Source organism: Sphaerodactylus townsendi, linkage group LG04 (assembly GCF_021028975.2).
Source record: "Sphaerodactylus townsendi isolate TG3544 linkage group LG04, MPM_Stown_v2.3, whole genome shotgun sequence".
NCBI lineage: Eukaryota > Metazoa > Chordata > Lepidosauria > Squamata > Sphaerodactylidae > Sphaerodactylus > Sphaerodactylus townsendi.
The window spans coordinates 12,356,246-12,383,271 of NC_059428.1; the positions used below are offsets into that span (position 1 = coordinate 12,356,246).

At 47.4% G+C, this 27,026-nt stretch overlaps 1 protein-coding gene across 1 annotated transcript in view; it reads right to left on the bottom strand.

Moving 5' to 3' along the window:
* RAB30 (RAB30, member RAS oncogene family) overlaps positions 1 to 27,026 on the bottom strand; it is a 59,464-nt gene that overhangs the window by 25,292 nt on the left and 7,146 nt on the right. The gene's annotated exons all lie outside the window — the stretch shown is intronic.

The window sequence follows — 27,026 nt, forward strand, 5'->3', positions numbered from 1 at the left end:
GTTCGCCACCACTGTTGTAGGGCATGGATTCCAGACCTTTTATCATTTTGGCTGCCCTCCTCTGGACCCGTTCCAGCTTCTCAATAACCTTCTTGAATTGCGGTGCCCAGAACTGTACACAATATTCCAGGTGAGGTCTAACCAATGCAGAATACAGAGGTACAATTACTTCCCTTGAGCTAGACATATACTTCTATTGATACAGCCCAGAATCGCATTGGCTGTCTTGGCCGCTGCATCACACCGCTGACTCATGTTCAGTTTGTGGTCTACTAAGAATCCCAGATCCCTTTCGCATGTAGTGTTGTCGAGCCAGGTGTCACCCATCCTATATCCGTGCCATTTTTTTTCTGTCTAAATGTAGTATCTTACAATCTCTGTTGAAATTCATTTTGTTTGTTTTGGCCCAGCTCTCTCATCTGTCCAGGTCATTTTGAATTCTGACTCTGTCCTCTTGGATATTAGCTACTCCTCCTATTTTGATGTCATCTCTAAATGTGATTAGCATGCCTTCTATTCCATCATTCAAGTCGTTGATTAAAAATATTGAATAGCACTGGGACCCAGGACAGAACCCTGTGGCACCCCACAGAAACTCAACCATTTAAGATGTTTTTAAGGAGCACAATACAGTTCAGATATCCAAATCTGTGCATGGACTCACTCCACAGCTATAACTCGCCTATTACTTCCAACCAATCTGGCACTAAGATGAACTCGGGAAAAATTTGATATTTAGCAAGTCTGGTTATTAGTGTTGCCAGCTGTGGTTTGGGAGATTCCTGGAGATTCAAGAATGAAACCTGGAAAGGGAATAATATCCTGTGATCCACATTCCAAAGCAGACATTTTCTCCATGTGATTTGACTTCTGTATCTGGAGATCACCCACAATTCCATGAGATCTCCAAGCCCCACACAGAGAGGTCAACCACATAAGAACAAGCCAGCTGGATCAGACCAGAGTCCATCTAGTCCAGCTCTCTGCTACTCGCAGTGGCCCACCAGGTGCCTTTGGGAGCTCACGTGCAGGATGTGAAAGCAATGGCCTTCTGCTGCTGCTGCTCCCGATCACCTGGACTGTTAAGGCATTTGCAATCTCAGATCAAAGAGGATCAAGATTGGTAGCCATAAATTGACTTCTCCTCCATAAATCTGTCCAAACCACTGTACAGGTTATTAAGTGGACCACACCCAGCCAATCCTACACCTTCCTCCCCCCAAATTTTAGAGTCCCCGGGTGTCATAAAAACATATCCTTCAGGGTGTTGTGGGTTTCCCAGGTTGTAGGGTCGTGTTCCAGTAGCATTTTCTCCTGACGTTTCGCCTGCATCTGTGGCTGGCATCTTCATGAGAATCAGATCCTCAGAAGATGCCAGCCCCAGATGCAGGCGAAACTTTAGGAGAAAATGCTACTGGAACACGGCGATACAACCCGGGAAACCCACAACACTCTGGCGATTCCGGCCATGAAAGCCTGCGACAGTACACTGAACGTACCCTTTGCCTGCAATCTGGGCAGAGGCTATCCCGAGAGCATTGTGCAGACAACAAAACCAGATTCCTTTTTGCATCCTAGGCATGCACAGGAAATAAATCAACGGTACGCCTCTGCCAGGCCTTACGCTGGACGGAATATCTACACAGCAACACCCAGCAAAAGAAGACGAGTTAGGAATGCAGCCAGCTTGCCGGCCAGGGAGAAACGGCACCAACGGCACTCTCGCTTTGGGCGCTCCAAGGCCATTTTCTCCTTCCTGAAGGGACAAGGGGGGGGGGGGAGGCGTGGGGAAGGAGACACGGGCAGTTTCCAAAATCCTACAACTTCTACGCTAACAGGAATGCATTGTGTGGGGAAAGAAAGGCGGACGTCCTTTCCCCTCCCCCCAACGACTGCATTTTTCCTGCCGTTTTGATACGACTTCACCAGAAATGCAAAACAGATGTGCTGTCCGGGACGCCTGGTCAATCCTCCCTGACTGCGCTATGCCCGGCAAAGCTCCATTAAATAATATTCAAAAGCCCCACAATTGGCTGTGCCTCGCAGGCAAGCCACAGCTATGTAACTTCCCCCCCGCCCCCCGCACTGAAATACAAGCAGCCAAATCACTCCATTTGACGCAGGAAGGTTTTCATACTGGACTCGAGTCTCCTGTTACTGGCTTTCTAACAAGCAGTGGTGTAGGACGCTAAGAGCTTGTGTATCTAATCTGGAGGAGCCGGGTTTGATTCCCCGCTCTGCCACCTGAGCTGTGGAGGCTTATCTGGGGAATTCGGATTAGCCTGTATACTCCCACACACGCCAGCTGGGTGACCTTGGGCTAGTCACAGCTTCTCGGAGCTCTCTCAGCCCCACCTACCTCACAGGGTGTTTGTTGTGAGGGGGGAAGGGCAAGGAGATTGTAAGCTCCTTAACCTCCTACGCCACTAGCGAACAAGCGCCACTTTTCCTAAGGAACGTTCACCCCTAGAGATCTGGAGCTGCTAAGACAATTGCTTACAGTCTGTCTCTCTACGTTCCGCCAGCCAGTTTTCCTACATTATGCTGTTTCCAGAGCCACCGGTTCTCCCGGGGTTAAATGTCTTTGCAAGCGCTTCCAGAGACGTTTCTCTTCCTTTTCGGGCAGCCGTTCTCACTTTTGCAAGACCGCAGTCGCCTCGCAAGAGCCATTTCCGCTACGGAACAAACCCGCAGAGAAAACTTTTTTTTTAAAGGGGGAAATCTGGCCGAGTACCAAGAGGACCAGGTAAAAAAACTAAAAATCATTCCGACACAGAGACAGTAAAGCCGAAATACGCTGTATTTTTAAATGGATATTGTGACTTGAAGCTGTTTCACAACCAGTGAAGCCATAACATTCAAAGTCACTTGCGAGCCTGAGAAATATGTCACTTGCGAGCCTGAGATTTGGCTCTCCCCCACTGCCAGCTCGGCCCCCTTCCAAGGTGACCCACAATTAAACAAGCCACACAACCTCACAGCATCGCAACCAGCATTGCCTGCCCATCTCCGCCTCACGGGCTGCTGACCGACAAACAGGGATGTGGGCCGTAGCCACTGATATGGGGCAGAAAATTTTCCCCAGGAAATTTCCTTGTGGTTTCCTTCTCCTATGGAACATTGTCCACCTGGCATATGTAAATGCAGCCGGTTTATCTATAGTTTTCAGGACTGCTGTGCCGCAAATCAACTGTGTTGGAGGAGCTAAACGCAGGAGAGAAAGCCGTGGCCTCTTTTGCGAACGCGATTTAAATTTTGCTCACGTTTTTTAGAACTTGGATCGGAAACGTTCCCGATTCTGATTTTCCTGAAAACTCCCACATCGCTCGTTGTGACTCAGTGGAAGAAGAAGAAGAAGAAGAAGAAGAAGAAGAAGAAGAAGAAGAAGAAGAAGAAGAAGAAGAAGAAGAAGAAGAAGAAGAAGAAGAAGAAGAAGAAGAAGAAGGAGGAGGAGGAGGAGGAGGAGGAGGAGGAGGAGGAGTTTGGATTTATACCCCCCCCCCTTTCTCTCCTGCAGGAGACTCAAAGGGGCTGTCAATCTCCTTGCCCTTCCCCCCTCACAACAAACACCCTGTGAGGTGGGTGGGGCTGAGAGAGCTCCGAGAAGCTGTGACTAGCCCAAGGTCACCCAGCTGGCGTGTGTGGGAGTGCGCAGGCTAATCTGAATTCCCCAGATAAGCCTCCACAACTCAAGCGGCAGAGTGGGGAATCAAACCCGGTTCCTCCAGATCAGCGTGCACCTGCTCTTAGCCACTACGCCACTGCTGCTGCTAAGTTTGAAGATGGGGAGTTTGGCCTTATACCCCACTTTTCTCAACTGTAAGGGGTCTCAAAGCAGCTTACAAACTCCTTTCCCTTCCTCTCCCCACAACAGGGACCTTGTGAGGCAGGTGGGGCTGAGCGAGGGAATCAAATCCAATTCTACAGATTAGAGTCCGCCAGTCTTAACCTCCACACCACGCTGCCAGGTGAGCGTTGGGACTGGTTAACAAGTGTAAGGGTTGCCAATCACACTTGCCATTTGCACCCTTTAACACTCTGAACCAATGCAAATGGTTTTCTCCCACCCTGGACATTCCACAGGCGTATATACCCCACTTGCTTTACTACCATCAGATCCTCTGAAGATGCCAGCCACAGATGCAGGCCAAACGTCAGGAGAAAATGCTGCTGGAACACGGCCATACAGCCCGGAAACCCCACAACATTCCCAGCAGCCTCTGCCACACACACACATTCATGGATCTTGCGTGCAAACAGATTAACTACAGTCACCCAAAGAAGAACGTTACGGGAAAAACACGACTTTGCAGAACAAAAACCACCCCTAATCTGAATTCCCCAGATAAGCCTCCACAGCTCAAGCGGCAGAGCTGGGAATCAAACCCGGTTCCTCCAGATCAGAGTGCACCTGCTCTTAGCCACTACGCCACTGCTGCTCCCAGAGCACCAGCCTTTCATGCGGACAGTCGGAGGGTGAACCCTGCGTCTCCAGTTAAATGTGTCGGATGGGGGGTGGCATGGATAACCCGGACTTGGAAACCTGCGGAGCTGCCACCAGTCAGAGTAAGCAATGTTGGATGACAGACTTACGGCTGACTCCACAGACTCCAGACTCCAGGTGCAGGTGTGGCCAATCAATGGTTCCACGTTCTTTAAGCTTCTTAAAGAACGCTCAGAATTGCCTTTCCCACCATGGGTTCCGTCGTCTTAATGCCAGTGTGGCGTAGTGGTTAAGAGCAGGTGCACTCTGATCTGGAGAACCGGGTTTGATTCCCCGCTCTGCCACTTGAGCTGTGGAGGCTTATCTGGGGAACCAGATTGGCTTGTGCACTCTGACACATGCCAGCTGGGTGACCTTGGGCTAGTTACAGTTCTTCAGAGCTCTCTCGGCCCCACCCACCTCACAGGGTGTGGGGAAGGTGAAGGAGATTGTAACTCCCTTTGAGTCTCCTTACAGGAGAGAAAGGGGGGGATATAAATCCAAACAACTCCTCCACCTCCTCCTCTTCTTCTTTTTGACCTTTCCTACCCACGGGCGGGGCTGTGTATATGTTCGGATTCCACTAGAACAAAGAGGCTGATTCTGAATACATAATTCTCCCTCCCAAGAAGGAATGTTTGCTTTGGGCTTTCTTTAAGAAAAAATATAAGCAAGTATCTAATCCCTTGGGTTGTACAGACATCTTTAAAAACCTATAGCGCTGCCGGGAAATATCTGGAAGCCACAAGGAGGCTCTGCGATTGGGCTGGTGTTTTATCGCCCAGGGTAGCTCCTTTTCCCCTCCTCATGACAAAATTATGCAGCATAAATTATGCAAACCAGTTTACACTGCTGCATAAATTATGCAAAATGCAATACTTCGGGCCTCACATGATTTGCATACAATAAGGAGGAGAAAAGGACAGCTTTTCTTGGCATTGAAATTTATATATCTATACATTTATTTCAAGGTTTGCACAACTCTTCTGAATGTCAAAATCCTGACTCTGCTCCCGCCTGTCTGGTATGAGGAGAGTCGACGAGAGCCTGTACGGTACAGTGGTTAGAGCGTCGTAGGATTTGGGAGATGCAGGTTTGAATCCCCACTTGTTGGGTAAACTTTGGCCAGGTACAAACTCTGGGCCTAACCTACCTCAGAGGGTTGTTGTGGTTAAAACGGAGAATGGTGTAAGCCGCTTTGGGTCCCCACTGGAGAGAAAAGTAGGATATAAATGAGGGGAATAAATAAAACATAACTAAATAAAATTTATTTCTGGGGCCGTGGTGGCGAACCTATGGCACTCCCAGTTGTTCATGGACTACATTTCCCATCAGCCCCTGCCAGCATGGCCAATTGGCTGGCCGGGGCTGATGGGAATTGTAGTTCATGAACATCTGGAGTGCCATAGGTTCGCCACCACTGTTCTAGGGCAGCAAAAAAAATTAAGTTTAACAGTTTTGCAATACAAGCTTGTGATTTATGCTTTACTTGTAAGTGAGTCAGGATCATTTTAAAACATTCAGGTTCAGTATTTTTTGAATCTTCTGAAACATTCATCTAGAACCGTGGTGGGGAACCTTTGGCACTCCAGATGTTATGGACTACAATTCCCATCAGCCCCTGCCAGCATGGCTGCTGGCAGGGGCTGATGGGAATTGTAGTCCATAACATCTGGAGTGCCAAAGGTTCCCCACCACTGATCTAGAATGTAACAGTCAAGTAAAGAATTTCCTGTTAAACAATTTTCAGATTTTTTTCCCCCAGTTTTGTTGTAGGGAGTGTATTTGAGCAGTAAGCGTACTTAGGTTAAAGCTGTTTCAATTATGTTAAGTGTTGCTCTTCTACTATATAACACCAAACTGTTTTCAGTTGCTTGTTCAGGAACATGCTTTTTGTACAAACAAGATATAGGAGCTATGTTGGCAACTCAAAAGTGAACATCTGGCATGTTAGTTCTAGTTTTTCTTTTAATATCTTGTAAGGCACGTTTAAACTTTTTAAGTTAATGGGGAGATGAGACGCAATACAGCCACTTTTAGGATTTTGGTCTTGGTGTTCATGTGAAATCTGCGGCCTTGATTTAATCTTTCATTGTATTGTGATTTACTTTTTGGTGTATTGCGCTAAGTGAAACTTGTTGAAATAAAACATCCTTTTTAAAACTGTTCTAGGGCAGGGGTCTGCAACCTGCGGTTCTCCAGATGTCTGTGGACTACAAATCCCATCAGCTCCTGCCAGCCCCCAATTGGCCATGCTGGCAGGGGCTAGTGGGAATTGTAGTCCATGAACATCTGGAGAGCCGCAGGTTACAGACCCCTGTTCTAGTGTGTCGTGGGTTCTCCGGGCTGTATGGCCGTATTCCAGTAGCATTCTCTCCTGATGTTTCGCCTGCATCTGTGGCTGGCATCTTCCGAGGATCATTAAAAAAATTTATTTCATTTCCTGTCCTGAGTCTCTCTACCCAACCTTTGCTGATCTCTGTCTAACGTACACCGCCATCCACTAAGGACACTTTCGGTTTGCTCTCATGATGCAGATATACTGTTCCCAGACAATGCATCTGCCTTGTCAAAATGCAGATACCGTTTGATCCAGAAGACAGTCTTGTTGGGGCAAGAAACAGGCGACGCTTATCACTGCCCCCGAGACATCTTTCCTTCTAGCCAAGGACATCTGAGATGAGATGTCTGGAATTCCCCATTACATGGTCTAGCCATTAACTTAAAACATCCCGATAGAGCCTCCCTCGGCGGCAGCCGTATCTCCTCTGCAGATACGAAATGTTCTTTAGCAGTCTCCGGCGCTCCACAAGAATGAGAGCGGAGGCTTCTTACAATGCAAACAGAAGGTTTTGAAAGGCCTCGGATGGCGTGCAGAGACGTCTTCACACTCTTATCGGACCTAAATCTCACTTTGCAAGCAACGCTGCAATCGCGCAGATTCCAAAGTCAGCCCCGTTGTATTCAAAGGGGTTTACCCCTAGGAAGGACTGCAGCCAGTGGTGGGTTCCAAAAATTTTAGTAACAGGTTCCCATGGTGGTGGGACTCAAACTGTGGCATAGCGCCAATGGAGCTGGGCGTGGCACGAAGGGGCGTGGTCAGGCATTCTGGGGGCGGGGCATTCCTGGGCGGGGCTGTGGCAAGGACGCAGCCCCTGCGCCGGTCCTTGGGCCGGAAACGAATGCTCGCAGGCGCAGGCTGCCACGCACGCCGGTGCACCTCCTGCTAGACTGCTTCAAGTTCTGCGCGCTACTGCTGAGAGGAGGGGCGTAGCTAAGGCCAAAATCACGTGGCATAATCACCAATTAGTAACCCCCTCTCGGCACACACAGATAATTAGTAACCTACTCTCGGGAACCTGTGAGAACCTGCTGGATCCCACCTCTGACTGTGGCCCTTCGATCTCTAGTTTACAACATGGAAGCCATTTGACCCTATAGATCTGTCTCTTCGGGCCACGCCAGCCAAAATCTTTTTCCGTGTCAGAATTCCAAATGGGCCCACAGGGATTCCAAATGGGCCCACAGGGTCAAAAAGATCGGGGATCCCTGGCTAGCCCAGTATCCTGCTTCTCACAGTAGACAACCAGTTACCTTGGAGGGCTGATAAACAATGCATTGTGGACAAGACCCTCCATGCTGCTGCTTCTCAGCACTGGGATTCAGACACTGCCTGCTTCCGAGTATGGAGATTCCCTTTAATCCCTGAAACTAGTAGTCACCAATGGACAGCTCTTCCATGAATATGCCTGACTTCTTTTAAAACCATCTGTGCTCAGAACAAAAGTTCCACCGGTAAGCCTGTTTCTCAGACTGGTTTTGGTGGGTTTTCCGGGCTGTGTGGCCGTGGTCTGGTAGATCTTGTTCCTAACGTTTCTCCTTCATCCGTGGCTGGCATCTTCAGAGGGGTATCACAGAGGGAACTCTGATACACCTCTGAAGATGCCAGCCACAGGTGCAGGAGAAACGTTAGGAACAAGATCTACCAGACCACGGCCACACAGCCCGGAAAACCCACAACAACCAGTTGAATCCGGCCGTGAACGCCTTCGACAATACACTGTAGTGCTTATGAACTTTTTGTTTGTTTGGTTCTGGTGGGTTTTCCGGGCTGTGTGGCCGTGGTCTGGTGGATTTTGTTCCTAACGTTTCGCCTGCATCTGTGGCTGGCATCTTCAGAGGTGTATCACAGAGAAAAGTCTGTTTCTCACTGTGTCTAAGTGAGAAGGGAAAGTTTAGTGTGGTATATTGTCCATGTCTCAGGGTGGGGAACCAATCGTTAACTGTTTGGGTGGAACTTGCTATGCAAAGGTGTGATTGAGTGCGTTGTATTGCGGGTGAGGTTATCAGTCCATTTTTTAAATACTGGGAGCCAGGCCCTGCTAATCTTTGTTTGTTTGTTTGTTTGAATTAGATCTTAATTAATGTTTTAATTGTTTAGGATGAATTTGTATTAATTATATTGAAGCGTCAACTATTTTGATTTACGATGATTATTGAGATAAACCTTAAGTTTGAAAAAATCAGACAAAGCTCTTAGGAAGAAATTTAGAGATTAAAATGAGATATAGATTATTGATTAAGTATGATGCATATATACCAAAGGCAAATTAACTCCTGAGTTACAACAAGGAAGTCTATTTAACTTTTTAATACATTTCTTCTTTTTTTCAAGATTCTGTATATGCGATAGGGGGAAATTATAACGATGATTGATGTCAAAGACCGATTCAATGTGTATGTTTGTTTTCTGTATACACAAATAAAATTTTAATTAAAACAAACAAACAATACACTGTTTCTCAGATATCGTTTGAGGAAACCACATCACTGAATACTTCTTCCAAGCGGTTTTTTAAAACTTTCAACGGACGAGAAAGCTAAATGTCAGGGAGAGGAGATCTAATCCAGCCATCTCCTGCAATGAACTAATTTTGATGGAAAGAATGGAGGGGAATAGACTTTGGCAGACCTCAATTTAAATTCCATTTTATTGTTTCAGAGGCCAGCCGGGTTGGATGGCAGCCAAACAGCCAGATTTGAAACCAGCAGCACTGCAGAGACCAACAAGATTTGGGGAATGGAAGGGTTCGCAAGTCACGGCTCGCTTCGTCAGATATCTGAAAAAAGGAGCTTCGATTCTCACAAACTTGTGCGTATTAAGTGCCATCAAGTTGTTTCTCACAAAATCCTGCAGAACATCCTATCATGAACAGCTTCACTCAAGCCTTACAGATTGAGGGGTGCGGCTTCCTATATTGAGTCAATCCATCTTCTGTTGAGTCTTCCTCTTTTCCTGCAGCTTTTCCTAGCATTATTGTCTTTTCTAGCAAATCTTGCATTCCCACTGGAGGGAAAGGTAAGACGTAAACGAAGTAAATGAAAATATATTGCAATGAATAAAAAAACACAAGAGTCTAGGTTCTAAAAAAATTACAGACAGAAGTAGAAAGTGGGGGGGGGTGTTTAGGGAATAAATATAATAATTCAATTTCATTTCAAAGTCAAATGTGGGTGATTCATTGAGGGATGTCGTAGTTTTGTTATTGATTGCTAGATGGAGTGAGTGACAACTGGAGGCTGTGGCAACCTATGGGAGTCAAATCAATTGTTTGCCCATTTCCTCGCCCCCTATCCCTTGTTCTGTGTTAGGTGCCACTCTAACAAACTCTGTGTTTTATAGTGGAGTGTTGATATTGTATGCTGTTATGATGCCTGGGCTCTGTTGGTGGGTTTTCAGTCAGGTCTGTGGAGAGGTGTATAGGAATGGCACTTTTGATGAGTCCATTTGGACTATTGATGAGACTCTGAATGGCTGCTGTAACTATCTGTCTTTTATGGACAATTGTTTTATTGTTTTATTGTATTTATTGTTTTATTGTATTTATTGTATTTTGGAATGCCAATAAAGGCTATCATACTCATAATTCAATTTCCTATAAGCCAAAGTAGTGTAGTGGTGAAGAGCAGGTAGATTCTAATCTGGAGAACAGGGTTTGATTCCCCACTCCTCTGCCTGAGTGGCAGAGACTTATCGGGTGAACCAGATGTGTTTCTGCACTCCTACATTCCTGCTGGGTGACCTTGGGCTAGTCACAGTTCTCTCTGAAGTCTCTCAGCCCCACCTACCTCGCCAGGTGTCTGTTGTGGGAAGGGAAAGGAGCTTGTAAGCCACCATGAGTCTCCTTACAGGAGAGAAAGGTGGGGTAGAAATCCAAAGAATAATCCCTGATGTGGATAGCTCCGGCGAGCCTGCTATCATAAGATAAGCAGGGTCCGCCCCAGTTGGTATTTGGATGGGAGACCACCAAGGAAGTCTAGGGTTGCCATGAAGAGGAAGGCAATGGCAAACCATCTCCGAACATCTGTTGCTTTGAAAACCCTACAGGGTCGGCATAAGTCGGCTGCAACTTGGCAGCAAAAAAGAACAAATGGACAAAAAAAAACCAGAAATCCAAAACTCAATATTTTAAGGCTGAGATCTGCACTCTATGGGGAATGATTGGGGAGGGGGGGGGTGACTACTTCCTAGCAGTCTTTGGTCTGATTATGTCACCCCAAGTTTCAAAGAGAACAGAATTAGACCCTTTAATGAGGAGCCTCCTGCGGCTTATCGGATGCTGCAGCCCAGTGCAGAGCCAAGCAAATTTCCTTGAAGACGACAACCCCCTCAGGAAAGTTGCCTTGCGGAGTTCTATTTATGCGCAGGTGTTCAAGCAGCTGCATTCTGGCACATGAGCTTTGTGGTTGCTGCTCTCAGAGGGAAGAAAGCACGGACCTGTGCCACAGAAACAGGAAAGGGCTCCCAGAGTCATCTAGTCCAACCCACCCAGCACAATGCAGGACGTTCACAGTGCCCGTGATCCGTGCGTTGTTACGCTATTGGCATCTCTTGAAAACTCTGCTCCAGAGGATCACTCATTAAACAGAAGCCCCTGCCCAACAGACACGCCAAGGTCTCTGGTCCCAAATGATTTTGCTGGCTTAAGAACAAACACTGATTCCAGGATTAGATACAAGATCCTCTGGGTAAACCACCGCACTAACAGTGAACAGCTAGATGTCGAAGAAGAAGAAGAAGAAGAAAAAGAAGAAGAAGAAGAAGAAGAGGAGGAGGAGGAGGAGGAGGAGGAGGAGGAGTCTGGATTTATATCTCCCCTTTCTCTCCTGCAGGAGACTCAAAGGGGCTGACAATCTCCTTGCCCTTCCCCCCTCACAACAAACACCCTGTGAGGTGGGTGGGGCTGAGAGAGCTCCGAGAAGCTGTGACTAGCCCAAGGTCACCCAGCTGGCGTGTGTGGGAGTGCGCAGGCTAATCTGAATTCCCCAGATAAGCCTCCACAACTCAAGCGGCAGAGTGGGGAATCAAACCCGGTTCCTCCAGATCAGCGTGCACCTGCTCTTAGCCACTACGCCACTGCTGCTGCTAAGTTTGAAGATGGGGAGTTTGGCCTTATACCCCACTTTTCTCAACTGTAAGGGGTCTCAAAGCGGCTTACAAACTCCTTTCCCTTCCTCTCCCCACAACAGGGACCTTGTGAGGCAGGTGGGGCTGAGCGGGGGAATCAAATCCAATTCTACAGATTAGAGTCCGCCAGTCTTAACCTCCACACCACGCTGCCAGGTGAGCGTTGGGACTGGTTAACAAGTGTAAGGGTTGCCAATCACACTTGCCATTTGCACCCTTTAACACTCTGAACCAATGCAAATGGTTTTCTCCCACCCTGGACATTCCACAGGCGTATATACCCCACTTGCTTTGCTACCATCGGATCCTCTGAAGATGCCAGCCACAGATGCAGGCCAAACGTCAGGAGAAAATGCTGCTGGAACACGGCCACGCAGCCCGGAAACCCCACAACATTCCCAGCAGCCTCTGCCACACACACACACATTCATGGATCTTGCGTGCAAACGGATTAACTACAGTCACCCAAAGAAGAACGTTACGGGAAAAACACGACTTTGCAGAACAAAAACCACCCAACCGGGTGGACATTCGGAAAAGGTACTAGCTGGGCATTTGGGGGGACAACTTGCAGTAAGAGTAGTTCAGCAGGGGAGTTGAATGGCCAGGGAGGTGGTCAGAGCCACCCTCACCCCCCATCTCCACTGGTAGCCTCCAAGGAGCGGCTGGTTAAACACTGGCCAGGGATGCTCTGGGCTGCTCTTGCGTTGAGCAGGGGGTTGGACTAGACGGCCTCCCTCCAGTGGTGGGATCCAAAAATTTTAGTAACAGGTTCCCATGGTGGTGGGATTCAAACAGTGGCGTAGCGCCAATGGGGCTGGGCACAGCACAACGGGGGCGTGGTCAGGCATTCCGGGGGCGGGGCACTAATAATTTCTCTGTTACTGTAAAAAAAAACTCTTACTGTAAAAAAAAAAGTTCCTAATTTCCAGCTGGTATCTTGCTGTCCATCATTTAAACTCATTATAGCAAGTCCTATCGTCTACTGCCCACAGAAACGACCACTTCTCCTCTAATTGACTGGCTGTCAAATAATACTTTCAAATACTTAATTTTGTTTCTAGAAATCAAAAGAAGGATACTTTCCTTAAACAAGGAACTTCACCATATTCCTAAAACATGCTTTTAAAACAGCCCAACAGGGAGAATTATCCCGTTTTCTACCTTCGCCAAACAGCCACATAGGAAACAACAGGACTTTATGATTTTTGGACCTAGTGGAATTTCTAACGGAAAAGCAGACCCAATTAGTAACCCCCTCTCGGCACACACAAATAATTAGTAACCCACTCTCAGGCACTGGTGAGAACCTGCTGGATCCCACCTCTGCCTCCCTCCTAACAATATTATGATTCACCCCCAGCCCGAGTGCGTTTCCAATTTCTCTGCTTTTTCCCTGATCACGCAGAACAGGGCTAAGCCATCACGAGACAGACAGTGTTGCTGAATAATCAGAAGACCCAGACGAGAAGCGCCGGGAGCGCGTGAGCAGAAAAATAAGAATCCCCATAGCGCGAATCTTTTTTTGCGACAGATCAAGTGATCCAAACCCCCCGCCCCCCCGAACCTTTTCTCGGTGGGATATTAAAACACTTTCGAAATATGTCAGTCGCCTTCCCGGACACTGTTCACAGCACTGGCGAACAGGCAAATGTAGAGACTCAACATTTGCTTTTACGGTTTCTTCCCAGAATACCCCTTCATTTGCTCCCATACAAAGGAATGGTAGCCCTTCGTTCTTGGAAGGGGGTATGCGTGTTGGAGCGGAAGCAAAAGAGAATCCCTTCGACTGCAATACAAGGACGGAATGACAAGAATCTTGAGATGAACAGCCTAACCCTCAACCCTGCCACCTGTTTATTTAGTATTCGGGTCTCCCAGATATTAGTCCGACATTGTTAGCCACTGTGACTATAACAGTGATGGCGAACCTTTTCGAGACCGAGTGCCCAAACGGCAACCCAAAACCCACTTATTTATTGCAAAGTGCCAACACGGCAATTTAACCTGAATACTGAGGTTTTAGTTTAGATTAGAAAAACCGGTTGGCTCCAAAGTGCACGTTACTCGGGAGTAAGCTTGGTGGTAGTCGGTGACTTTGCTTTGAAGCAACTGTGCAACGCTTCTAATGGGTGAATCACGACCCTAGGAGGATTTACTCAGAAGTAAACCCCATTGCCAGCAACCGAGCTTACTCCCAGGTAAAGCATCACACTTTCGTTCTTCCCATGAAAATCAGTGGGGTTTAACAGCGCTTAACAGGGTTACCTACACTGCTTCCCCAAAACTAGGTCTTAGGTTTAATGCTAATAACCTCCCTGAAATAATTACACTATTATCACATGACGAACTCTGTGCACGTGTGCCCACAGGGAGGGGTCTGAGTGCCACCCGTGCCATAGGTTCGCCACCACTGGACTACAATATACTGGCTCATAAAACAAAACTGACGCTTCAAACACTACAACCAAATACCGACCTGACGTAACAAACTGAGACCATCCCAACAGAATCTTCTGAGAAACAAAAAGATCTTTATTAAAAATGGCAAGCTTCATCAGAGTCCTTGCGAGAACTGATTGGAAAAGTGCAGACAGACATCAAGAGAACTTTGGCCCAGCCTACACAGCCTAGTTCACACACTAGCCAGGCCAGTCTGGGGAAAACGCCAAGCAGAGATAAGGCAAAACAACAGGTGCGAAAACTAACTGGTAGCATTCCACTCCCCTCTTCACCCGTGGCTAGGTTTGCGGTGAGGATTGGAAGAAGAGTTTGGATTTTATACCCCACTTTTCTCTGTTGTAAGGAGTCTCAAAGCCATTTCCAAGCTCCTTTCCCTTCCTCTCCCCCAACAGACACCTTGTGAGGTAGGTGGGGCTGAGAGAGTTCTGAGAGAACTGTGCCTGGCCCAAGATCACCCGGCAGGCTTCATGTGCAGGAGCAAGAAAAACAAATCCAGTTCACCAAATAAGAGCCCGCTGCTCGTGTGGAGGAGCGGAGAATCAAATCTGGCTCTTTGGATTTGAGCCCTCAACCACTGAACCACCCGGGCTCACCGTTGGCAAGAGAACAAAGAAGAAGAAGAAGAAGAAGAAGAAGAAGAAGAAGAAGAAGAAGAAGAAGAAGAAGAAGAAGAAGAGGAGGAGGAGGAGGAGGAGGAGGAGGAGGAGGAGTTTGGATTTATATCCCCCCTTTCTCTCTTGCAGGAGACTCAAAGGGGCTCACAATCTCCTTGCCCTTCCCCCCTCACAACAAACACCCTGTGAGGTAGGTGGGGCTGAGAGAGCTCCGAGAAGCTGTGACTAGCCCAAGGTCACCCAGCTGGCGTGTGTGGGAGTGTACAGGCTAATCTGAATTCCCCAGATAAGCCTCCGCAGCTCAGGCGGCAGAGCTGGGAATCAAACCCGGTTCCTCCAGATTAGATACACGAGCTCTTAACCTCCTACGCCACTGCTGCTCCGACGTACATGAAACGGTCTCCATCCCAAAAATGTGCTTTAAGTAATTAACCCCAAACCTCTCCCCTACTGTTTCTCAACAGCCTGGCCTTTTTCAGTGTCTTTGCTTGTGCCGGAACTGTATTTCCGCTGCTGCCGAGCCTCGTTTCAGTGCTCCACGCTGCTCAAACGTTGGGAGGCCGACCCCGGAGGATTCTCCCGAGCAGAACAGCAACTTGGCTGCAACCCTGGCGAGCAGAAAAATTGCAACCCCGGCGAGCAGAAAAATCATAGCGTGGAGCAAAGAGTTGTTGCCCAGGTCTCTGCAGCTCCACACAGCTCCGACGGTTCCCAGCTGGTTGCCTTTTGGGTCGAAACTGAGATTTCTCAACTTTCACGGGCAGGGTAGATTGCCTTTATACCTGTGGTTAGTGCTGAAGCGGGGAGACCCTCAAAGAATTGTGCAGCGTAAGGGTGAGACACATCTGGAATCCCAATGATTTGACCACCTCCTCCCTCCCAGTTCCTTTGAGCTTTGCTTGGCCAGGCGGGTTTCTCGAGTGAACATTATCATCAAAATGGATTCTGGAAGCAGGGACGATGATTTACTGCAGGGCTGCGACCGTGCGGCAAATTATACAACAGGGCGTCCCTGGCAACATGTGCAGCATCTAGAAGATCCTGCAGTCCAGGTTGGGAAGAGAAACAGCCCCGGGTCAAACTAGCACCCTTGGAATCATTCGTTCTTGCTCAAATCCCCTCTTCTGAGAACGACCACAGACCTCTTGCGGCGCAACCGAACCCTACAGACTTCCCCACCTCCAAGTCAGGGCTTTTCTCTGGAGTGACTTTGGATATTTTCTGGATGCAAGCCAATTATCCTGACTTTCAGCATGAAGGGTCTTCCCAGCCTATGGTGCCAACTATGGCCTGGAGAATTCCTGGATATTTGGGGGAGCAGAGCCTCTAAAGGAGAGCATTTGGGCAAGGATTTCGACGAGAATCTACGGTGTATCACAGGGCCTTTCCCCACTTACCGTAAGCCCCGTGCTACTCTCCTCAAGTAGCGCAGGGTCCCCGGCACTCCCCAATGCTGCCGCTGCCACGCCCCCCCAACGCGCGGCATCCCTGGCGCTCTTGTAAACGGCGCCTTTTGATGACCCCGCGCAGAGTGCGGGGTCGTGGGGACACCCGGGCGCGCGCCAGAAATGAGGGGTCATGGTGAGTGGGGAAACGCGCAGCAAAAGGGGGGTCATGGTGAGTGGGGAAACGCCCACACAGTTCACCCTCCGAGGATGGTGCTTTCTCCAGAAGAGCTGATACCTGGAGTCTAGGGATGTCAAAAGACCACCAGACCTCACCTGGAAGTTAACCATCCAAAAAAGTGATGGTATGAATGCACCAATGTCTCTAATATTCAATGGAAGGTACTGAGACCAAAGCAGAGTAACAGGCCAGAGTCTCTAAGCAAAAAGGAAAAATCAGGAGCCACCCCTTGTGCCGAAAAGCAGGTTTCAGAAGCGGAAGGTCACCAAAAGCTCCCACTGAATCCGGCCTCTTGAACTGGTGTTCTGTTCTCCATCTCTGTCTCTCTAGAACAGTGGTGGCGAACCTATGGCACGGGTGCCAGAGGTGGCACTCAGAGCCATCTCTGTGGGCACTCACGCACAGAGTTCATTATGTGGGAGCAGGGTGGAAAATCACCCCCACACACACACACACACACATCTAGGCTGGCCTGGGCATAATCCTTTACCTGGGAGTAAGCTCGGTTGCTGGCAATGGGACTTGATTCTGAGTAAACCTTCCTAGAATCGTGATTCACCCTTTGGAAGCATTGCACAGTTGCTTCACTAAGCTTACTCCTGAGTAACGCGTGCCTCGGAGCCAATCGTTTTTTCTAAACTAAAACCTCAGTATTCAGGTTAAATTGTTGTGTTGGCACTTTGCGATAAATAAGTGGGTTTTGGGTTGCAATTTGGGCGCTCGGTCTCAAAAAGGTTCACCATCACTGCTCTAGAAGGACACAGAGTTCCCGAAGGGCTATTAAACTTCTGTTCACATCGGTGTGTGACAAGCTGTTCTTCCGCCAATTACCCCACAGGAGGCTTTCTCTGCAAGGAAGTGGCTCTTTGCATTCTGATCTGCCGAGATTCAAAATGGGTCTCCAGACCGAGAAATGGCTGCATTTAGGGCTTTTTGTTTCCTTTTCCCTCTGAACAGTAGTTCCGAATGCTAACTCACACCATGCTGACAGAACACAACACGGCAAGTTCAAACGCCTGCTCGACTGGGCGGGTTTGGGGTAAGAATCGATCTGTCACACACTCACACATAGCCAACTTCACAGGGCTGTTGTGTAGGTAAAAAAGAAGCTGAAGCCGTGTTTCGATTTATATCCCCCCTTTCTCTCCTATAAGGAGACTCAAAAGGGCTTACAATTTACTTTCTCTCTCCTCACTCCCCCTACAACAAACACCCTGGAGGCGGGTGTGGCTGGGGGAGCTCCGAAGAAATGTGACTAGCCCAAGGTCACCCAGCTGGCACGTGTTGGAGTGCACAAGCTAATCTGGTTCCCCAGATAAGCCTCCACCGCTCAAGTGGCAGAGCGGGGAATCAAACCCAGTTCTCCAGATTAGAGTGCACCTGCTCTTAACCACTACACATCGCTGGCAATAAGAAGTAGCACAATCTTATTGCGTGGTATCCTGCAATCTCATGGGAAGAGCAAGACACCAATGTCAACATTTACTGAAACTGACAAGAAGAAAGTATTTATTTATTTGGCTGTTGTGGGTTTCTGGGCTTTGTGGCCGTGGCCTGGTACTTTTGGCTCCTAATGTTTTGCCTGCATCTATGGTTCGCTGCTTACATTGATGTTATTTGTGGCCATGTAAGCCACAAAAATACCCGCGGAAGGGCTTGCAAATGCTGGCCATGGGTGGTCGTCTGATGTTGATGCACCCGAGGGTCCAGGTGGCGTAGTTGTTAGGGCAAAGGTTGCATCCGATGGGATGGATTGCCCTAGCCCAGGGGTAGGGAACCTGCGGCTCTCCAGATGTTCAGGAACTACAATTCCCATGCTGACAGAGGCTGATGGCCATGCTGACAGAGGCTGATGGGAATTGTAGTTCCTGAACATCTGGAGAGCCGCAGGTTCCCTACCCCTGCCCTAGCCACCTCTATGAACCTCTGATCAGTAACCCCTTTTAAGCCCAACATTCTGGGCATGGTGACTTTAATAAGAAAAGGGGGTGCAATAGTAAATATTATTAATAATAGAACTACCACTACTGTTGCACTCTGGCTATAACTAATATTTCAAATACATATATCTATATACATGAATTTATATCATTGTTCATATTTTTTATATTTCATTAGTTACAAATACAATCATTTCTCGTCGACTACATCCAACAGGTCAGTTCAACTTATTTTTAACAATTGTAAAAAATAGATTCAGGGTCATCCGTATTAATTCAGGTAAGGATTTAGTTCATACTCTCCCATCAGTTCAACATCCTGAAGGTAAGTATTCAATCAATGCGAAAACATGTATATACATAAATATATTCAGTCCATCTTGGTTCATCAACATTTTATATGAATCCACTCAGGTAAGTATTCTGTACGTATTCAATAATAAGTCCAAAATTGTGCACAGGCATAAGTCCAAATTCTTTTAAACACAAGGCATTGCGTCTAATCCACGTTTTTCAATGGCTTCATCAGCCTCACAGGTTGTAGATTTAATTTATATTGGCTTCATATGGGTACTTTTTCTCTCAATCTGAGCTGACATCCCATCATGCCATGATCTAGTCCTTTACTTTAGACTTTACTTTAATGCCATCCTTCTTGTTCTTTAAAACGGCAGCAGTAGAAGATTTTGCCACTCTTCCCTCAGCCGTCACACCAAAGTAAGTACGGTTTCTATCTCCTAGATCACCCTCACAGACAAATTTCAGCGGAACTGTGCAATGGGGACCTCACTGAATGCAGGACTATCAAAATTGGAAAGGTTAGTCCCCTACTGTCCAGGAGAACAGCAAAAAAGAATTTGTGATGCCCTGCCCGAACAGTTGGAGGCATTACCAGCATGGTGTACCGGTTAAGAGCAGGTGGATTCTAATCTGGAGAACCGGATTTGATTCCCCACTCCTCCACCTGAGTGGCAGAGGCTTATCTGGTGAACCTGATGTGTATCCGCACTCCTACTTTCCTCTGGGTGACCTTGGGCTAGTCACAGTTCTTTGGAACTCTCTCAGTCCCACCTGTCTCACAAGGTGTCTGTTGTGGGGAGAGGAAGAGAAAGGAGCTTGCAAGTGCCCTTGAGTCTCCTTACAGGACAGAAAGGTGGGGTATAAATCCAAAACTCTTCCTCTTCTTTCTTTTTTTTTGTAAATAATTTTTTTTAGGTTTAAAATATATAGAAATTATTACATCCATTTAGCATAACTTGTCATTTGGGAACAAAACACAACAGAAAAAAGAGCAGATAATGATGAAACATAGAGAGTAGAAAGCAGAGAAGGTAAGAGAAAGAGGAAACAAGAGTAAGAGTTTAGAGAGGCCTTGTATTTCCATTGATTATAGAAGAGGAAAAGATTAGAGATAGGATATGAGAAAGTAACAAGAAAGGATAAGAGGGGGAAGCAAAAAAGAAGAAAGATGTATAGAGGTGAGGGATAGGGGAAAGGGGGAGAGAAGGAAAAAGGAGGTGACAGAAGAAGTTATCTAAACATAAAGATTGAACTGGTTAATAACATTTTACTGTTATTCCTTTTCTAACCAGCTTAGACAACAAAACCCATTGCAGAAAAGAGAGGAAATGTCCTCATATAGCCCAAGGCACCCAATGAACTGCATGTTAGAGTTGGAGATGCAAAAATCCAAAGACCAAGCAAGCAAATGTGGGAAATCCTTCCAGCCCGCACCAGATCTCCTACTGGTACTAGGCTCTGCTCCTTCAACACCATCTTTCTTTCTCTCTGCAAGGGCAGGGAAGGGGTTTCAGTGCCCTTCACCCACATCTTTGAGCAAGTAGCCAAAAAAACATAATAAATGAAGAGCTCTGCCAAAGGCTCCGTTAAGTGTGTCTTGGCTCCCAAAGAAGGAATTTGCTGAAATGCTTAACAAGGGCAGGTTGTTACGATGCAAGACTGTGAATTTCCCTCCCAGGAAAGCTCTCTGGACACCCTTTTTGGCAGCTGTTAGAAGGCTGTTCGATCACACCTCTGCCACCTCCTACAGGTCCCATCAACGTCCACTGAAATCAATGCACGGAGCTGTACTATTTTATGGACTCCGATAGACGGCACCGTGATCGGCTGGAAGTTTTTATGCTTTTATGTTTACCAGAGCAGACCCGAAGATGTCCGGAAGACAGTAAGTCTGAATAAGTGGGCTCTGGATCAAATATAGCCTGCGTTCTCCTAGAAGCTAAAACAACTAAGAAGAGATTATCGAGCTTCGGTGACATCACGAAAAGACAAGAAGAGACAATCGTGCTAGGAAAAGTTGAAGGCAGCATGGGAAAAGGAAGAGCCAACATGAGACAGATCAACTCAATACAGGAAGCCGTGGATTTACCAAGGCTGAGCAAGACTGTTAGATAGGAGATTTTAAAGGTCGTCAATTCATGGGGTTACCATTTAGTCAGAACTTGACAATGCATAGTGGTTTTTATGCTTATGCTACTGCAATTCTCTTTAATGTGGTTTTATTGGATTAAAATATTTAGATCCTGCTTTTCCAAAGTAACCCAAATCAGCCTACAAACAAAATAATAGGCAAACAAACCACTGTTAAATACAAGTACACTATATGTATATTACAAAAAAATGGAGAGATAAAATTTCCGTTGGAATTGAACAGTGTGGTCTCATATGGACGTGTGAATGATTGTTTGTCAATACAGTTGGTGAAAAATTGTGTAGTTCCATTTTGAAACCATACAAAATATGGACATATCAAGAAATTTTTGGAACTCATTAGTTTGAAGTCTCATATGGACTTTGTCATTATATCTTGAACAAAATGATGAAATTGTATTTTGATATGATTTATTGACACTGGCACTTTATATATATTATGCACTTTAATTTTCTCATTATAGTATATTAGAATAAGGTTAGCATTAGTGCAAGTGGATTTACATGTGTGCAATAACAATGAAAAAATAACTTTGAGTAAATGTTGCTTCGAATTATTGTAAATGATGTCTACATACAAATCCAGGTCAGTGTGCCAATTTTGAATTTTTGAGTTGTTCGGCTCTATTCCTTTGGGAGATTGACAGGGTAAGAATATAATATATACATAAATAAATATAAAATAAATATATGCATATATGTGTGTATGTATGTGTATGCATAAATGTGTGTATTTAAAGTCCATAGGGTAAAAGCCACACTGCTTTCAAAGAAAGTGATGTTCCAATTGGTGAATATTCTTTGCCCTGAAAACCTTCTCCTCAAGACACTGCCTGCTGTAACAGAAAGGTTTTGCCAGAGGCCACAGGCGGCTGGTAATCTGTTCTGTAACACAGGAGCAGCAAAATGAAAAGTCTGGGAACAAACAGGACGGAAAGGTGCACAGAAGGAGGGGCGACCGAGAGCGACAGCTTCTGCCTCAGGGGTTCCCTCAACCAAAAAGAAGCGATATACCGTATAAACTCATGTATAAGCTGATTCGTGTATAAGCCGAGGACTACCAAAACCTGGGGAAAGGTATTGACTCCTGTATAAGCCGAAGGTGGGAAGCCGGGAGGCAGAGGGAGCTCCTTATTTGGGCAGTGACTCCCCCTGATGTCATTGCCCAAATAAGGAGCTCCCTCTGCCTCCCAGAGTTTGAGGAAGCCCAGCCAGCCAGGGTTCCCCCTTCACCCTCCGAGGAGGGCAGCAACAAGCGGCTTGTGCAGCCGCAGGGAGGTCGTCCCGGCCACGCCCCCAGCCTCAGCAGAGGCCTGAAGAGCCGGCATTTTTCAGCCTCAAAACAGGGTTGAAAAACTCAGCTTATACGCGAGTATATACGGTAAATGTTTAATAAAGAGCTACATTTAGTAGCCAAACACTGACCTTGGCCAACCCTGCTCAGCTCCCAAGGCCTGACAGGCTCAAATCAAACCTGGGCTAACCTGGCTGCGACTCACAAACATGGATTAACAACTCCTGCTACTTTTTCAGATGCATATCAGACTGGAAGAACCAGAATTGATTGGGGCAGGGTTTTATATTCCTCTCGGCAAGGTGCTAGTCCTATGTAAGGAACGGTTGGAGGGCAACCAGCAAGCCTCTATTTATGTATCTATTACACATGGATCCAATGCTTCTTTTTAGAAGGTCGTTGAGTTACATGAGGCCCTCTGTCATCTCTATTCTGCCTTGGTTAGACCTCACCTGGAATATTGCGTACAGTTCTGGGCACCGCAATTCAAGAAGGAGATTGACAAGCTGGAACGGGTCCAGAGGAGGGCAACCAACATGGTTAAAGGTCTGGAATCCATGCTCTACGAGGAGACACTTAGGGAGCTGGGGATGTTTAGTTAGGTGAAGAGAAGGTTAAGGGGGGATATGATAGCCATGTTCAGATATCTGAAGGGTTGTCTTGTTGGTGTGGGAGCAAGCGTGTTTTCTGCTGCTCCAGAGACTAGGACACGGAGTAAGGGGTTCAAGCTGAAGGAAAAGAGATTCCGCCTAAACATCAGGAAGAATTTCCTGATATTAAGACCCTTTCTGCACAGGGCCAAAACAGCGGCCCAGGGACAGAAAAACACGGGTCCCTGGGGTGCTGTTCGCACAGGCGCCTCTGCTGCAACACAGCAGCGCCATCCTGTGCGGCCCTGAGCGGCGGCACTTTCCATCTTCCTTCCCAAGGGAGGTTGTTGGAAAGCGCCGCCATCGCGTCGGTGCGGTGCGAACAGCACCATGCCGAAGACGCAGCTTTCCCGTCCCACCCCCGCATTCACCTTGTCCTCCAGTGTCAGTCTAGAGAGGGCTGCTGAGACCTGCCCACGCTGCCCTCCGACCCCTGGAGGTCGGAGGGCAGTATGGGCGGGTCCCTGCAGCCCTCCAGACTGACACTGGAGGATGAAGTGAGTGGGGGGGGTGCAGAAGAGGCAGCTCCATGCGGAGCCACCTTTTCTGCGCTGGCCTCTGGGGGGCCGCTCGTACACTCCTGTGCGAACGGCCCCTCCCCTCCACCAGCATAATTTCTGCTGGTGGAGAGGCGCCCTTTCCGCCGTGCAGAAAGGGCCTAAGAGTTGTTCGACAGTGGAATGAACTGCCTCGAAGTGTGATGGAGTCTCCTTCTTTGGAGGTTTTTCAACAGAGGCTGGATGAACATATGTCAGGAATGCTTTGATTGTGTGTTCCTGCATTGCAGGGGGTTGGACTTGATGGCCCTTGGGGTCTCTTCCAACTCTAGGATTCTATATCCGATTCCAATTTTTTATCACATCCTGCAGATATTTTGAAGGCCCCTAACAGGAATTTTGACATATCAGCTATTTTTAGGCTAAGCTGGCAGCTTTTTGCCAGCACGCTTGGACTTCCTGAAATCAGTCGAGCAAACTGGCTTACAGCCCAGAGGCCCTGCTTCCCTGGCTCATGAAGGAGGCAGGAAAGAGCCCATCCTGGGACTCTCCAGCTGCCATCCCTCAGAACATCCTGGAGAAAACAAACTGCCAAGAGTCACAGCTCAGCATCAATCCAGGGCTGGCAGCACTGCAATAAAAGTTGGGCCCAGGCGGAGAGGCGCGTTAGTCCGATGGGAGCACATATGTGCTTCTCGAACATAAGAACTAGCCTGCTGGATCAGACCAGAGTCCATCTAGTCCAGCACTCTGCTACTCGCAGTGGCCCATCAGGTGCCTTTGGGAGCTCACATGCAGGAGGTGAAAGCAATGGCCTTCTGCTGCTGCTGCTCCTGAGCACCTGGTCTGCTAAGGCATTTGCGATCTCAGATCAAGAAGGATCAAGATTGGGAGCCATAGATTGACTTCTCCTCCATAAATCTGTCCAAGCCCTTTTTAAAGATATCCAGGTTAGTGGCCATCACCACCTCCTGTGGCAGCATATTCCAAACACCAATCACACGTTGTGTGAAGAAGTGTTTCCTTTTATTAGTCCTAATTCTTCCCCCCAGCATTTTCAATGAATGCCCCCTGGTTCTAGTATTGTGAGAAAGAGAGAAAAATTTCTCTCTGTCAACATTTTCTACCCCATGCATAATTTTATAGACTTCAATCATATCCCCCCTCAGACGTCTCCTCTCCAAACTAAAGAGTCCCAAATGCTGCAGCCTCTCCTCATAAGGAAGGTGCTCCAGTCCCTCAATCATCCTCGTTACCCTTCTCTGCACTTTTTCTATCTCTTCGAAATCCTTTTTGAGATGTGGCGACCAGAACTGAACACAGTTCTCAAAGCACACAGAGAAGTTTATACATCGTAACCAGTGGTGGGATTCTGCCTATCCAGACCAGTCCGGTAGAACCGGTAGCTAATTTTTTGCCAAGTTCGGAGAACTAGTTGTAATCCCACCGCTGAGTCTTCGGAACCGGTTGTTAATTTGAACCCCACCACTGATCATAACACGTGAAGCTGTCCTATACTGTATGACGCTCTTGATCCGTCAAGATCTTTTTAAATCAATGAATGATGAAATAGTGGGCATGTTAATCAAATTTATAGATGACACCAAATCAGAAGGGGTAGATAATACCCCAGAGGACATAGTCAGAAGTCAAAATGACCTGGGCAGATTAGAGACCTGGGCCAAAACAAACAAAATGAATTTCAACACAGATAAGATACTATACTTAGGCAGAAAAAAATGAAATGCACGGATATAGGATGGGGGACACCTGGCTTGACAATAGTACATGTGAAAGGGACCTGGGAGTCTTAGTAGACCACAAACTGAACATGAGTCAGCAGTGTGATGCGGCAGTCAAGAAAGCAAATGCGATTTTGGGCTGTATCATTAGGCATACAGTTTCTAGGTCGAGGAATGTAATTGTACCTCTCTATTGTGAACTGGTTAGACCTACCTGGAATATTGTGTACAGTTCTGGGTACCGCAACTCAAGAAGGTTATTGACAAGATGGAATGGGTCCAGAGGAGGGCAACCAAAATGGTCAAAGGTCTGGAATCCATGCCCTACAAGCAGTGGTGGGATCCAAAAATTTTAGTAGCAGGTTCCCATGGTGGTGGGATTCAAACTGTGGCGTAGCGCCAATGGGGATGGGCGGGGCACGACGGGGGCGTGACCAGGCATTCTGGGGGTGGGGCATTCCTGGGCGGGGCTATGGCAAGAATGCAGCCAATGCCCCGGTCCTTGGGCGGGAAACGAATGCACACAGGCGCAGGCTGCCACACACGCCGGTGCACCTCTTGCTAGACTGCTTCAAGTTCTGTGCGCTACTGCTGAGAGGAGGGGCGTAACTAAGGCAAAAATCACGTGGCAAAATCAATTAGTAACCCCCTCTCGGCACACACAAATAATTAGTAACCTACTCTAGGGAACCTGGGAGAACCTGCTGGATCCCACCTCTGCCTACAAGGAGAGACTTAGGGAGCTGGGTAGGTTTAGTTTGGTGAAGAGAAGGTTAAGAGGTGACATGATAGCCCTGTTTAGATATTTCAAGGGATGTCATGTTGGTGAGGGAGCAAGCTTGTTTTCTGTGGCTCCAGAGACTAGGACCAGGAGTCATGGGTTCAAGGTGAAGGAAAAGAGATTCCACCTAAACATCAGAAAAAACTTCCTGACAATAAGGGCTGTTGGACAGTGGAATGCACTACCTCAGAGTGTGGTGTAGCCTCCTTTGGAGGTGTTTAAAGAGAGGCTGGATGGCCATCTGTCAGGAACGCTTTGATTGTGTGTTCCTGCATGGCAGGGGGTTGGACTTGATGGCCCTTGAGGGTCTCTTCCAACTCTGTGATTCTATGATTCTACTTCCAGTTACAGTTCTCCACTGGCAGGTCAGGAGAGATTCAAAAGCAAATGGCCTTCTGAAATAAAGCAACGCTGGAGGAACATAAGAACAAGCCAACTGGATCAGACCAGAGTCCATCTAGTCCAGCTCTCTGCTACTCACAGTGGCCCACCAGGTGCCTTTGGGAGCTCCCATGCAGGATGTGAAAGCAAGGGCCTTCTGTGGCTGTTGCTCTCGAGCACCTGGACTGTTAACTTACAGTTACAGGAACTTACAGTTTTCCTACATTTTGCAGAAAAAAAACATCCTATGCACAAGATACATTGGATTTACACTTAAGAAAAGCCACACCCATTAAGTCCGGCAGTCTGTTCACACGTGGCCAACCGGGGGCTTCTGGGGAGCCCACAAGCAAGACGACCACAGCAGTGTTATCCTGCCTGTGTTTCACGTCACCTAATATAACAGGCGTACCCTTTGATATTGGAGAGAACAGGTATGCATCATCCCCAGCATCAATCTTGACTAGCAGCCAAGCATAGGCCTTTTCTCCATGGGCACGTTCACTCCCTTCTTCAAGCCTTTCAATTTGGCAACCATCGCCACGCCCTGGGGCAGGGAGATCCACAGTTTAACTCTGCCTTGTGTGAAGAAATACTTCCTTTCATCTGTTTTGAATCACTCAGCCTCCAGCTTCA